Source organism: Momordica charantia, assembly GCF_013281855.1.
Source record: "Momordica charantia cultivar OHB3-1 chromosome 8 unlocalized genomic scaffold, Mcharantia_2.0 BLBB01000008.1, whole genome shotgun sequence".
Lineage (NCBI taxonomy): Eukaryota > Viridiplantae > Streptophyta > Magnoliopsida > Cucurbitales > Cucurbitaceae > Momordica > Momordica charantia.
The window spans coordinates 16,277,222-16,293,069 of record NW_028275166.1 but is presented as its reverse complement, the minus strand read 5'-3'; the positions used below and the strand labels follow the sequence as shown (position 1 = coordinate 16,293,069).

The window sequence follows — 15,848 nt, the reverse complement described above, 5'->3', positions numbered from 1 at the left end:
AAAGGTACAGACCTATAAGGCGAGACTTGTGGCAAAAGGCTACACACGAAGGGAAGGGGTGGACTATGAAGAAACCTTATCCCCTGTAGCTATGCTTAAGTCTATTAGAATACTTTTGTCCATTGCCACATATTATGACTATGAGATAAGGCAAATGGACGTCAAGACTGCTTTTCTGAATGGCAATCTTGAAGAAAGTATTTATATGTCTCAACCCGAAGGGTTCATAGAACAAGGTCAAGAGCAAAAGGTTTGCAAGCTTAAACGGTCCAGATATCGACTAAAACAAGCATCTCGATCTTGGAACATAAGGTTCGATACAGCAATCAAATCTTATGGTTTTGACAAAACGTTGATGAGCCTTGTGTATACAAGAAGATCGTTAACAACACTGTAGCCGACTTAGTGTTGTATGTGGATGATATTCTACTCATTGGGAATGATGTAGGATACCTTACTGACATACAGAAGTGGCTAGCGACTGAGTTCCAAATGAAGGATTTGGGAGAAGCTCAGTATGTTGTTGACGACCTTCTTGTATACACAAGGCTCATCAACGTTTTGGTCAAAATCATAAAATTTGATCGCAGTATCGAACCTTATGTTCCAACATCGAGATGCTTGTTTCAGTCCATATATGGACCGTTTAAGCTTGCAAACCTTTTGCTCTTGATCTTGAACTATGAACCCTTCGGGTTGAGACATATAAATACTTTCTTCAAGATTATCATTCAGAAAAGCAGTCTTGACGTCCATTTGCCATATCTCATAGTTATAATATGTGGAAATGGACAAAAGTATTCTAATGGAGTTAAGCATAGCTACAGGGGAGAAGGTTTCTTCATAGTCCACCCCTTCCCTTTGTGTGTAGCCTTTTGCCACAAGTCTCGCCTTATAGGTATGTACCTTTTCTTCGGCGTCTCGTTTTTGCTTATAGATGCATTGGCACCCTATGGGTTTTACCCCGTTGGGTTGATCTACAAGTTCCCAAACGGAATTGAAGTACATCGACTCCATTTCCAGGTCCATTGCTTTGACCCATTTGTCCTTGTCCGTATCTTCCATTGCCTTTTTGTAGGTCAATGGATCCTCGACGCCGTTATCAGGAATGACAACTTGGGTTTCAGTTAAACCCACATAGCGGTCAGGTTGTGACACAATCCTTCCACTACGTCGAGGCACCCTCAATACTTGAGGTGGATGTGACTGACGTCATGTACTGGCTTCATCAACAACTCTTGTTGTAGTGCCAGTTTAATCAACAACTCTTGTTGACGTATTTGTAGCCTCTTTGGAAATCTTGTTAATCACTACCTTACTCCGTGGTTTATGATCTCGAATGTGGTCTTCTTCCAAGAAAGTGGAATTTGTCGAAACAAACTCTGTTTTCTTGAGGATCGAAGAAGAGACCACCTCTCGTCTCTTTAGGGTAACCTACGAATAGGCATACTTTTGAACGAGGTTCCAATTTCTTTGGGTTAGTCATGAACACATGTGCCGGGCATCCCCAAATGCGGAAATGACGTAAACTAGCTTTATGACCCTTTCATAGCTCAAAGGGTGTTTCAGAAACACTCTTTGATGGAACTACGTTCAAAATATAAAGTGCAGTCTCCACTGCGTAACCCCAAAATGAGTTAGGCAACTGAGCATAGCTCATCATTGATCGAACCATGTCCAACAGGGTTCTGTTTCTCCTTTCGGATACACCGTTTTGTTGAGGTGTACCAGGGGCTGAGAGTTGAGATGTGATTCCATGTTCTATCATATAGTCCTGGAATCTTAAGTCCATATACTCTCCACCCCAATTAGATCGAAGTGTTTTAATGGTTTTACCTAATTGATTTTCAACTTCAGTCTGGTACTCCTTGAACTTTTCAAGGGCTTCAGACTTACGTTGCATTAGGTATAAATAACCATACCTTGAATAATCATCTATAAAAGAGATGAAGTATTCATACCCTCCTCGAGCTTTAACATTCATCGGACCACAAAGGTCTGAATGTATAAGTTCTAAGGGCTCTTTGGCTCGATAACCTTTTCCAGTAAAAGGTCTTTTAGTCATCTTGCCTTCAAGACAAGACTCACATGGTGGTAAAGAATCGTCTTCTAACTCACTTAGAATGTCATTCTTAACCAACCTCCCAATCCTATTGAGATTAATGTGACCTAATATTAACTACCAAAGATAGGTATTTTCTTGTGAGAAACATTTTGCCTTTTATTTTGGGTTCTAGCATTTTTAAACAACTCGGTATTTAAAACTGCTTTAGTTATGGGTTGTTGACTGGGCGTTTATGCTGAACGCACGCACTAAGCGTGGTAACAATTATATAGATGCAAGCGCACACCTGTCAGAGTAATATAAAATGGATGGAGTATCCAAGTATCGATCCTCAAGGACTTCTAAATAATTTCCAAACTCTAAAGTTTTAAAGAATAGTGAATGTTGAAATGAGTGATTCTTGTAAAATGGGAAGTGGTCACAAATAATGGTTTTGGATTTGGGATTTGGACTTATAATGATAAAACCTAGCCCGAATTACTTCAAGTTAGCCAACAAAGAATCAAGGACATGCTAAGGATAATATGCATTTTACTTTAGAAACCAACGACTACGCTTCTCACTTGACTTATGTCTAAGCAAGTTCAAAGTCCTAAGACATTCCCTAATATGTCTATTATGAGAGATATCTTAGTTTTAGGATGGAAATAGTCGCAACCTCGGGTTAAGGTCCTATGTCTAGGCTACTTAAGCGGAACCCTTATGTCTAAGGCGCTCCTCTCCTCGGTTTAACCACTCAACAATGCAAATAAGCAACTTTTTCAGTATTGACTTGTTAAGACTTACAGTGGCCTTCTCTAAATCCTAACTTTTTGGGAAAACATGTTGAGCAATGAATGGAAAGCAAAAACACTACTTCTTAGCAACCCTTTTTAGACATAAAAGGCTAACTATCCATAACCGGGCTAGAGACGGGAATTTAGAAAGACATATTGAAGAAAATACAGCAAGTAAAATGGTTGAATGTGGAATGCATGTGTGAAAAACAAAAGTTAACTAACGGAGAGTTTTTATCGGGATTGAGAGCTTCGCCCTTCTCTTTCAAGCAAGGGGGAGTGTCACGTGCTCTTTCCTCCAAAAACACAACTCTCTTAACTAAAAATAAAGTAAAGGCAAAGGGAAGATAAGCAAAGTGCTGGATTTTTATATATCAAACATATACCTCGTATATCAGGGGTATATCAATTATATACCCAGTATATCAAATATATACCCAGTACATATACTGTCCCGGTTACACTAAAATAACCTCGGATATTTAGTTTATTGGATTTTGGACAATGCAATGCTATGAATTCAACAACAAATTTATTGAATAAAACTTTATTGAATATACATTTGTTTTTACACAAAATACAAACTACGAGTTTAGGGCAACACACTCAATAGATTCATGGCTGCTATTTGAGCTTGCATTGAAGTTGTTGCATCTAACTAAAAAAATTCCAGCTGATGCTTCATTTGGCAATGACCTTCCTACTTCTCCTTGTTCATTAATGTCTGTCATCTTGTTCAAAATATCAACGATCTCATTAACCGATTTCTATAGCAATGAGCCATTGGCTGTGGTGTTCAACATCATTCCTGATGAACAATCCAATCCCCTATAGAACTGTTCTATATGCACACATGCGGGCAATCCATGGCCCAGGCATCTTCTAAGTAACTCTTTAAAATGCTCCCACACTTCTTGAACTAATTCGTTCTCCTTTTGTCAAAAAGATACAACGTCTTTTCGAAAGTCTGCGTTCCTAGTCAAAGTATGGTACTTCGCTAAAAATTTCTCTGTCAATTCCACCCACATAGTGATAAAATTTGGTTATAACGCATTTAGCCAAGTCCTTGCATTGTCTCGGAGAGAAAAAGGAAACAATTTTAGTCTTATTGCATCTTCAGAGGCACCAGGAAGTTGAAATGCATTTAGCTATTTCAATAAAAGATTTGAGATGGGAATAGGGATCTTCGTTAGTCAATTCTCCAAACTGGCTCATCGTCTGCAACATATGGAACATGACTGGCTTGAGCTCGAACTGTGCAGCTTGGAGTAAAGGATTGTCTATCCCATAATTTAAGTTATTAAATGCACGAGTAACATAGTTTTGCATAGCTACATTTCAATTATCTGCTAGAAGGATCGGATTAGGCAGTTCTCCAGCTCGGTTTTCTGCTCCTTCACCGCGATATCTCCGTTCACAGGTGGATCTTGTGGAGGTGGCAGATCTTGTGGATTTCAATTAATCTTGATGGTCTCTTCTTCAACTTCTTCAATTACTTCAACTACTTCGACTTCTTTCTCTTTTGATTTTCTCTTTCTTTTCTCAACCTCTACTCACGTTTTCTCCTCTTAAAGGTTCTTTCAATCTATGGATCAAATTTCAACTAACTGGACCATGTGTTGGGACATTCTCTACCTTTAAAAAGATTAGAGATTAGTGCAAGAGCACACGGTCACAAGTAATACTCGGAAGTAATCCAAGGTCGAATCCTCAGGGACTTGTTGCTTTTCAAAACAATTTTTAAGAAGTGAATGGTTCAAATATGCAATTGGGATTTAGGAAGAAAAATATGATGAAATGTTGTTGTTTGGGGTTTTAACTAACAAGCAATTTAATAAAACTCAACCTCCTTGTCTCCTACCTTAGTTTTGATGCAAAACATGGAAAACACACTATGTTGGGAAAATGCACCAGGCGCAATTCACTATCGCTTTTGGTTGCTGCAGAGACTAGGGTAACCTACAATCATATGCCTATGTGTAATCACAGTCCTAGAGAATATCTACCAACTCATTTGCATTATGGGTCAGAGGGCCTATGCCTAGGACCATATTTTATGCACTTATTCCTAAGTCACATCCCATATTGGTTTCCTATTATTTTACCTAACTCACTTTTCCCAAGGCTGGGCTTTAGTGTATAAATCAAGTTCCCACTGGCCAAATGGAAAAAAGACGTAAAAATAAGTTTTTAGAAACCAACCCAAAAAAGTGTCAAGCCCAATTTGGCCAAAATCCCGAGCGTGTCGAAAATCAAATCATTTGAATAAGGCATTCCATAAGGAGATTGATAGCTAATTTAGAACATAATTAAATGAAAGTAAATGCACGAAACATAAAGAAAGTATTTTTCATTGAATTTAAATGAATAAATAAGTCGTATAAGGAATTCTAGCTTGACCCTCTTCTCTCTCCAGTGTGAAAAGAGTTGAAACTCGCTAAATTACTGTAAAAGAACAGAATGAACAAAGAACGAAAGTAAGAATTTGAATTAAAAGCAATACAAAAGGTAAAAGCGTAGAAAACAGAGAAATGAACAACTATAACATGAACATAAACCCTATAAACGTGTTCTACAACTAGAGAGCATCTAAAAGAAGATGAAATGAAGCTTGGAAGGGATGGAATTCTGCTGGATGGATGGCTCCCTTTTATAGCACCATAGGTTGGTTGAAACTCCCCTCCATTTTAGGTGGAAACGGGTTGACATTCACCTAACCACCTCAATTAGACTTGAACTCACTCTTTCGAACATGTGGGAAATGTCCTTCTTGCCCTTCATTAATCAAAACGTGTGTTTTGACATTTTGTCCTCCAAAAATGTGCCGGGCGCAATTCTGCAAAAACAGAATTCTGTTATTCTCTTCCATCTTTGACCGTATTTATCTCATATTTTTCCTACAGTACCATAGTTTGACTTTTATGCAAAAATAATTTATGCATGTTTTACTTTTAGAATATTTGGTCGTTTTTGGCAAATAATAATGGGAAAGGGGTAAAAAACTTTGTCAACAGGGCTACCGACACATGTTTCTGCAGTAAAAAGTCAACCCTAACACACCCCCAAACTTAGCCATTTGCTTGTTCTCAAGCAAAAACAACAACAAAAAATCTAAAACAATCAACATGCTAGAATGATCAACAATCCAAGTCTTCTAAGTTAATGAACCATATAAGTATCAGGAAAGGCTCCACAAGCTAAACGTCCTAACTTTAATCTCAAACCAACAAACCATAAACCATCCTTTGCTTTGAAAATAAAAATGATTCTAAATCCTTTTGTTTTCTAAAACACAAAACTCTTTTACAAAACCAAGGAATATGCACACTTCCGTTTTGATTCAAAAAGTTTTACATCAAGTGGACCGGCTACTAGCCCATGAGGTTTTCAACACACTAACATCGGCTTCAAACCACATCCACTCATAGAATCTCGTTAGGTAGCAACCCGACATAAAATGATGTCGACAATGGTTTTCACGAAGTCACCTTAATATGTAGGCTACTACTCTCCAAGATGCTAACGCCACCCATTTAAAGAAAATGAATGTCTATAGTGGGACTCGCGAAAATAAGTGTGTTTTCTTTCCTCTCATGTTTCTTACCATTATTTTCTTACTCTCACTTTTTCTTTTCTTTTCCTCACTCTTATTTTCTCTCAAGACTCTTTTCTGGCTTGTTTTTCTTCTTTTATGAATCTTTTTCATACTCTTTCTTTCGAAAATATTTTCTTGCATATGACTCTTTTTACATAAGACTCCTTTTTATTGCTTGCATTTTCTTGTTGACTCTTTTTCGAAATGTAAAAAGTATTTTCTTTCTTAAAACAAAAAGACACACATCGTCGCACCTAGACTTAAGGGAAACAGTGTCCTCACTAGGGAAAGAAATTTTGAGAGATGCAAAATTTTGGAACAAAAAGGACAAAGACTTCCAAAGTAATGAAAAAGTTAAGGTTTCAAAACAAAAAGAAGCATAACACAGTTTTATAACAAAAACAAAAAGAATGGAAAATGACTTATGGCTTTATCATATAACTAGTAAATCTAACCTATTCATGCCTTTAAGAATCCTCATCGACATGATACAAAAACAAAGAACAAAGGAAAGCATTTCATTCAAAAGAAAAAACAAGGAAGCATGAACAAGGAAGAAACATGTAGCTATAACAAGAAAAAACATGTTGAGATGTTAGAAAAGATGCATTGATGAAGCCAAGGACAAGCTAGTAGCTAGAATAAGGAAGCATGCAAACTTTGAACTTTAAACATATGCAAAAACACAACGTATATACCTTCCTAACAGTATAACATCCCAACAACTAACCTAAAACAAAAACTAAGCTTAAACAACCTATCACGCAAACTAAAAGAAAAAACAACCTACACAACCTAATATGCAACCTAAACTAAACAACCTAACATACAAAATCTATATCCAAATATCAAAGCAAAGAGAGGGAGATACTCCACTATTCATCATCGGAAGACTCATCGTCGGTGACTTGGTAGGATGACGGGAAGAAGATGGTAAGTCGGCTACAAGCTCATTGGGGAATGAAGGTGCTTCATCACCGCATATCTTCTTGAGGAACTCACATGTGGCCCGTTGAGTAACCAAAAGAAGCTCGTACTTCTGTCTAAGATCATCATATTGCTCCCTAGTCACCACCCCTCGGGTCTCAGGATACGCGGCGGTAATGGGAGAATCGTCCACTCAAACAATGGAATACTCTCGAACTCTTCTTAGAGATGTGACCGGCTTCTTGGGAGTCACTACATTCGCATCATCGGCCTCCACTCCTACCTGCAAGCATAACTCAGTTATTAGTCCAGGAAAAACTAGAGGACCTACCATTTTCTCTGAACAATTCCGAATTTCGTTTCTTATGAGTTCCCCAAAGTTGAACTCAATACCCTTCATGAGGATGTACACCATCATCACCATATTACGCTTAATGGAGGAATCGTGAGAAGTGGGTATCAACCGGTTCTTCACCACATACGTCCAAACCGTCGCTTGCTCATTGATGTCAAGCGGCTTTAAGGAAAGCTTTCCCATGGTTGAGACAGTCCATGTCTTATGTGGTCAACAAATAAGTCTACGTGCCTCATCCACTTGCTCATCCGATGGATGCACCAAAATCTCATTACCCATGGCATTAAAAATATCTAACAAACCATAGTGAGTATTAATAATGGAAGGCGAGAATTTTACTACTTTACCCCGTACTCTCACTATATCTCCTGGGTTTGGGTTGATGGCAGTATAAAACTCTTTCACCAAGGCTTCAAATACACACCTAGTTGAGGCAAATAACGACTCCCAACCATTCTCCACAAGCTTCCTCCTAACATATTCCGGCACCGGCTCTTAGGCCTCATCAAAACCCCTCTCAAGTAGAATTTCACGTGCTGTGAAGTTGGGCCTTCGCACCTCCAATCTCATCCTTTTTACTCTTGATGGTGTTTATTCGGTAGAATCGGACTCCTCCTCATTGGCCTCATCAAGTGGCTCTTTTGCCCCTCTATGCACCGTAGTCCTCTTGGCTTTTTTAGATGGACCAGCCTCGGCTTCTTTTTGGGCAGCCAAACGTGATACAGCGGCTCCGGTCCTAAGCCTAAAAATTGCGGCAGGCGCAATTTCTGCCATTTTCTTCTTCTTTTGGGTCAGAAACATTCAAACTCGACAAAGAAGGGGTCTTACCTTGTGAAGAAGAGGAAGATGATTCCTCCATGGCCTTACTACGGACATCCACAGGACCAGATGTTCCTTCTTGCTCTTGTGCACGGGGCTCCTCGTCATCTTGCTGAGATTCGTGCACCGGAGTTCGTACTCTCACTTCATATTGTGAGATATCGTCGTTTTCTTCTTCTTCTTGAAACTCATCTCCATGCACTTCTTGGGGTAATTCTCCAAGATCTTCATCCTCTCTATCGACATTCAATTGTCTTTGTGTTGCCCCACTGTTTCCATCATCCTCTAATGAATCCTCTCCCCTTGCTTCATTCAACGCCACCAAAATTTCGGCAATTTTCAGCGTTGTCCTTTCCTGTTCTAAATCATCAAAAACTAGGGGCTTTTTAGTCAAGATTGGATCTGGAAAAGATGGAGACAAAATACCTTGTAGAGTGGCCGGTGGAGTCTCATTCATAATTGCGCCAGGCGCAATTCGGCACTGAATTTATACCGTGGCCGAATCTGAATGCTCCAAGGGCTCCGTGTCGTGTTCTAAGTCCCCACTAACCTGTTCTTGACCTTCAACATGCACAGCAACAATAGTGGAAACAGGGGGAGGGACAGACAGTCTAAAGACTCGGAAACGGGGTTATCTTGAGAAAGATTCATCCTACGACGTATACTCATGCTATTTAACACAAGTTGAATCTCCTCACTCAGTTTCTTTGAGTTTTCCATGAATTCTTGCCATTTTATGTTTAATTCCTCAACTTTTGCATAAACCCTCTCATTCTCTTTATCCCTAATTTCATTATTTTTACTGAACATCTCCGCTCTCTCTTGAAGTTTAGCAATTTCTTCATCTAAAGCAGCACCTTTTTCCTCTAAAAATTTATTTTTTTGAAGATAGACATTACTAACACCTCCTAATTTCTTCTCACTAGAACCTTCTTTATTAATTGTAGCATCATGAGATTCCATATTGACTTTTTTCATAATTTGGACCACCTATGGATAGATTTCTCCTAGGGTTCATTCTTATAGCTTCCTAATATTTTCTTCTTGTTCCCTAGGATCAAAAACTAATTTTTCATGAGAAATTCTAGGAGGTTCAAGAGGAATCATATTCGGTTAAGTTGGTGGAGGCAACAACACTCTCTTCTTCTCCTTCTCTTTGTCGTGTGGCTTGGAGGAAGATGAACCTTCCATGGTTGTTGATCTTGCTTCACGATCAACAACGAAAATCCCTCCAATAAACCCTAAATGTGTCGAAAAAGAGAGAGATGAGAGAGACTTTTAGATTGTTTGAGATTTCTTGAGAGGAGATTTGAAAACAAGAAAATCTTGGTGAAAATCGTGAATGGGGTGTTTTGAAATCGTAGGGCTTTTTGTTTTATGTTTTAAAACATATTAAAAACATAATTGGGTTTAAAATTGGGCCTCTTTTTGATTTAAAAACAACCCAAAGCCCATTTAAACATAACCCACATAAAGCCCACGAAAGCCCTAATCCATAACTCAAAAATCGATTTTTGTTCTCTTAAATTGCACCTGGCGCAATGTTGACGGGGGTCGGATCTTGATCCTGCAAAATTCAAATGCAAAAACAAAAATTAGATTTGGAATCTACACAAAAAAGCCTTAAAGAAAATGTAAAAATTTTACAAAAAGGAGACGAAAAATATTTTACATAAAAGACGCCCCCCAAACAGTCCCCAAACAGTCCGAGAGACTGTTTCCACTATTTTCTCACGGGTTTTTCAATAATACAGAGGTTTTACCTCTGTCAACATACTCACCGTAATATTTCTTAACCCGATGCTCATTTACTTTAGAGATATTACCTTTGGAACCCTTTAAATCCACCGCTCCATTTGGATAAACATGTTCAACTACGAATGTGCCCGACCATCTACACTTAAGCTTACCTGGAAATAACTTTAATCTAGAGTTAAAAAGCAAAACTAAGTTTCGAGGTTCTAAATTCTTGTCCATTATCTTCTCATCATGCCACTTCTTAGTTTGTTATTTGTACATCTTGAAATTCTCATAAGAAAACTGGCGAAACTCATCCAACTCATGTAACTGAAGCAATATCGCTTCACCTGCAACAACATAATAAAATTTTAGGTTCCGCGTAGCCCAATATGCTCTTATGTTCTAGCTCTAGCGGAAGATGAAATGTTTTACCAAAAACAATGCGATATAGGGACATGCCTAAAGGAGTTTTATATGCAGTTTTATACGCCCACAAAGCATCATCAAATTTAATAGCCCAGTCCTTCCTATTTACATTCACGGACTTCTCTAAAATTGACTCTATTGCTCTATTTGATACCTCCGCTAGTCCATTAGTTTGAGGGTGATATGCAGTAGCAATCTTATGGTGAATGTTATACTTTTGAAGCAAATTACTTACTGCCCTATTCAAAAAGTGCGTACCCTCATTACTAATCAAGCATCTAGGTGTATCATATCCAGTGAAGATAAACTTTTGCAAGAAGAGAGAAACTACCTTGGCATCGTTAGTAGGGGTGGCCAAAGCCCCAACCCATTTCAAGACATAATCAACAATCAAGAGAATGTAATTCTTACCGAATGAAGGTGGGAACGGATCCATGTAGTCGATGCCCCAAACATTGAAAAGTTCAAATTCCAATATTGGGTTGAAAGGCATCTCATGTTTCCTTGTCAAGTTATCTGATCTTTGACAATGATCACAACCTTGAGCGAATATGTGAGCATCTCGAAATAGAGACGGCCAAACGAAACAACTTTGGAGGACCTTTGCTGCAGTCTTACGTCCAGCGAAATGTCCACCATATGGTGATTTGTGGCACGCCTCTAGAATCTCTTTCTGTTCATGCTCAGCAAGACACCTAAGAAGAATATTGACAAGTCCTAGTTTAAACAAGAAAGGTTCATCCATCTATAAAACCTAACATCATGAAAGAACTTCTTTATCTGATGCTTACTCAAATCATTAGGAATTATTTTGCTAACCAAATAGTTTGCATAATGAGCATACCAAGGGACTTCAGAAATAGCTAAAAGATACTCATCCACAAAATGCTCTTTAATCTCACAACTATCATGCTGCAAAGAAGATTCTAGCCTAGATAAATGATCCACTACTTGTTTTTCTGTTCCTTTTCTATCTTTTATCTCTAAGTTAAACTCTTGTAGCAACAAGATCCATCTAATCAACCTAGGATTAGCTTCTTTTTTAGCAAACAAGTATTTAAGTGCAGAATGATCAGTAAACAGTATCACTTTAGTCTCAATCAAATATAAACTAAACTTATCAAATGCGAAAACAACAGCCAAAAGTTCTTTCTCAGTCACAGTATAGTTTAACTAACTACTATTCAAGGTTTTACTTGCATAATAAACAAGATGAAGAACTTTACCTTTTCGTTGAGCCAACGTCACACCTACAGCAAAATCACTTGAATCACACATTAGTTCAAATGGCAAGTTCCAATCTGGTTCAATTATGATAGGTGCTGAGCTAGGTGCATTCTTAAGTGTCTTAAAAGCTTTCAAACAATATTCATCAAAAACAAAGGGTCGATCAACTTTCAACAACTGACATAAAGGTTTAGAAATTTTCGCAAAATCTTTTATAAAACGGCGGTAGAAACCCGTGTGTCCTAAGAAACTTCTAACACCTTTTATAGTAGCGGGAGGGGGTAGTTTGGCAACCACATCTATTTTGGCCCTATCGACCTCAATTCCTTTTTCTGAAATTCTGTGACCTAGGACTATACCTTCACGTACCATAAAATGGCACTTCCCCAAATTAAGCACGAGTTTAGTCTCTTCACATCTTTTTAAAACATTCTCTAAGTTCTCTAAACAAACATCAAACGACTCACCAAACACAGGAAAATCATCCATGAAAATCTCTATCGTGCTTTCTATCATGTCTGAAAACATAGCAGTCATGCATCTCTGAAAGGTGGCGAAAGCGTTACAAAGACCAAACGGCATCCTCCAGAACACAAATGTCCCATAGGGACGTGAACGTGGTCTTTTCTTGGTCCTCTAGAGCTATAGTAATCTTGTTGTAACCAGAATACCCAGCTAGGAAACAATATCATTCCTTCCCTGCAAGACGATCAAACATTTGGTCAATAAAGGGTAATGGAAAATGGTCTTTTCGAGTTACCTTGTTTAATCGATGGTAGTCCATACACACTCTCCAACGAGTTACCGTCCTTGTTGGGATCAACTCGTTGTCGTCATTTGTAATCACCGTCATACCACCCTTCTTGGGATCGTATTGAACCGGTCTAACCCAGCTGCTATCTAAGATGGGGTAGATCTGTAACGCCCCGAGTCCCTCAGGTCAGTTAATCTCGAATCGGGAGATTATTTTTATTTAAATTTCATAGTGAATATTAATTTAATTTTTCGATAATTATCGGGCTCTAACAATCCAATTAAATGTTTATTAACCGAGCTTGGTGTTGGGTCTTTGGTTGAGGGAATGGACTCCTCCTTCTTTGGGTTTGGGCTTGGATGATTGGGCTTAATGGGAAAATTGTTTTAAATCAAAACAAAAGGGGAAAACCCTAACACTTTTCTTTTCTCTTTCCCTCCCTTTGTTTCTTAGCCGACAGCCCCCCCAAGTTTCTCCTTCTTCTTCTTGTTCAGCCGGCAGCTCCCCTTTTGTTCTCCGGCGAAGCAGCACGGCAGCGGCGAGCTTCCTCCCCGACGGCAGCGGCGAACGGTGGACCCTCCCGTCCCTCAACGACTCCGACGGCGGCGGCCTGTAGCAGCGTGCGGCGGCGTGAAGAGCAGCGAACCCGGCGGACTGGAGGAGTTGCGGCGAATTCCAGCGGCGCCGGCGTCGTGCAGTGGCGGCGCGTGACCTTTCCTGCGTGCAGCAAACTTCGACTGCCCCGAACAGTCCGAACTCGTGAAGCCCAACGAGTTTGGTGACGTTTTCCAGCCTTCCGATGACGTTCGACGTTGGTCCCCTCTTATTTGAACCCAAATCGGCATTACCCACTCTTTTCGGCATGGGTTCGGCGTTGACCCGCCTCTAATCGGACCTAAATCAGCATTACTCATCACCTTTAGACGTCGGGACAGCAAGCTTAAGGCCTTTTGAACTCAGATCAGGAGCCCGAACCCCTTCGACGTCAACCCACTCCTAACCCAAGTTGTTTTAGTGTGGGTTAGTAGGTAACGACTCTACCTAAACTCGGTTTCGTTTATAACTTAATGTTTCTAATTGGTTACTAACCACGAGATCGTGCTCTTTTGTAGTAGGAAGTGCTCACGAGCTTAGGAGCTTCAGGACAAGTGTTTGTAAGTAGCACGGGGGCGGGTGCGTGCGTTGGTGTATGTTATTTGGTTGCCGATGTACTGTTTATGATGCTTTATATTGGTTCTGATACGTGGTTGTGCAGTGTAATTCTTGTTATGTAGTTTTTTATGCCTGGTTAGCGTTGAATGTCCGTCGGTGTTAATAGTGTGAATTTTGTATTGTTGAACTGCTGAGATCTGTTGTAGAATGACGTATGATTGTAGGGAATGTTCGTTAAAGTGAATTTATTTTGGAAATGTTCGTTGTCTGAATTCGTATGACGTGTTTGGCGTGTCTCATGAATTTTTATTATATCCAGCAGTGCTTATTGAATATGGACGTTGGATATTAAGTGTTTGGATGAATTGTGTTGGGCTCCAATCGTTTGAAATTTGGTGACTATGCCCTGTTATGACTAAACTCACTGTGGCGCTGTTGTTAAGATTTAGTATGTTGTGAAAGCATGTTTGGTTTATTGTTTTGCTATTAGAATGATGTTTATGTTGTGGAAGCATGCTGAAATGTGTTGGTGAGTTGTGAGATGCATTGAAATCATACTAGTGGTGGGGCTGTTGATGGGCGTTGTGGTGGTTGGTGTTATTAAAGGGTTAGTACTGGAATCTTGGTTGGAGGCTAGAAACGATATGTGGAGTTTTACAAATTATGAAGTGAATGGGTGAGTGTCAGGGCCTCGGGTATAAATGGTCGGGGGTCGATACAACAATATTGGATAAAGATGAGTGTCGAGGCCTCGGGTATAAATGGTCGGGGGTCGATGCAAGGAGTCTTTCGGAAGGAGAACTATTGGGGCCTTGGGTATAAATGGTCAAGGGCCAATAGATTGTAAGACATCGAGGCCTCGAGTATAAATGGTCGAGGGTTGATGCACTAGTGTCGGGGCTCTGGGTATAAATTGCCAGGGGCTGACACTACCAAAAGCATGGTTTCGAAGAGCTCGAACAACTGAGGTGATCATAGTTGAATTTGAGGTGTTAAGAAGCCAGGTGGACGGTAATTGTTTTTTTATTGAGTTGTGGTTAGTATTGGGTATTATAGAGCATGTTTATGGATAAATATATATGTACCAGTAAAGCATGTCTATGGTTGTTCGCATACTGTAATGATAGAGCATGACGATGCATGTTTTTCCTTTATGGTTATGAGCATGATGTTTGTGAGTGCTTGGTGAGGGCTACTTATGGAGTATATTGTATATACTCACCCCCCCCCTACAATGATTGTTTCAGGTGGAGGACTCGAGGGTGACCTTGCTGATGGGACGGGGGAGACCTGACAAGCGAGGACTATAGGCTGCTTAGTTTTTCTTATTTAGTCTAATTCTTTTGTTAGGGCCTCAGGTTGTGGCCAATAAACGGATTATGTACCTTTGAATAATTGGGAGATTTTTCCTTGTTGTTAGTTATGCCTCGGGTTAGGTGCTTATTTGAGCTTTATCCCATTTGCTTAGAATCATTTAGATTGAACAATAAACTTGCCTCGTGAAGTAGTTCACGAACGTTGTTGCATTTTTATTTTTGAGATTGGTTTATCGTTAATTTGATGAGGTTTTGGAGCTTGATTTTATAAGCTTATGTGCTTAAGAAGTTGGCAGGTTGTAATTGGGGTTAAAACTGATTAGTTGAGTAGTTCATGTGACCTAGAGGTGTGTGGAAATTTCTGGGTCGTTACAAGATCACTCCAGCATCTAACCATTTTATGATTTCCATTCTGACCACCTCCTTCATTTTGGGGTTAAGCCTCCTTTGACACTCAATAGAATTGGTCGCTCCTTCCTCCAGGATGATTTTGTGCATGCAAAATGTAGGACTAATTCCTCTTATTTCCGTTATGGTCCATCCAATAGCCCTCTTATACTTAGATAAAACCTGCAAAAGCAAAGATTCATGTTCATTAGACAAATACGAAGAAATGATAATGGCCAAGTATCGTTTCAATCCAAATAAGCATATTTTAAATGAGAAGGTAGGGGTTTCTTCTATAGTTCTAGAGGT

The 15,848-nt window shown here is 39.4% G+C and overlaps 1 long non-coding RNA gene across 1 annotated transcript; it reads left to right on the top strand.

Moving 5' to 3' along the window:
* Positions 1-6,885: 6,885 nt before the first annotated feature.
* Positions 6,886-15,368, top strand: LOC148209629 (uncharacterized). Its single transcript, XR_015792585.1, has 3 exons — positions 6,886-13,712; positions 13,797-13,838; positions 15,084-15,368. It is a non-coding gene; the product is annotated as an uncharacterized LOC148209629 (long non-coding RNA).
* Positions 15,369-15,848: the final 480 nt, after the last annotated feature.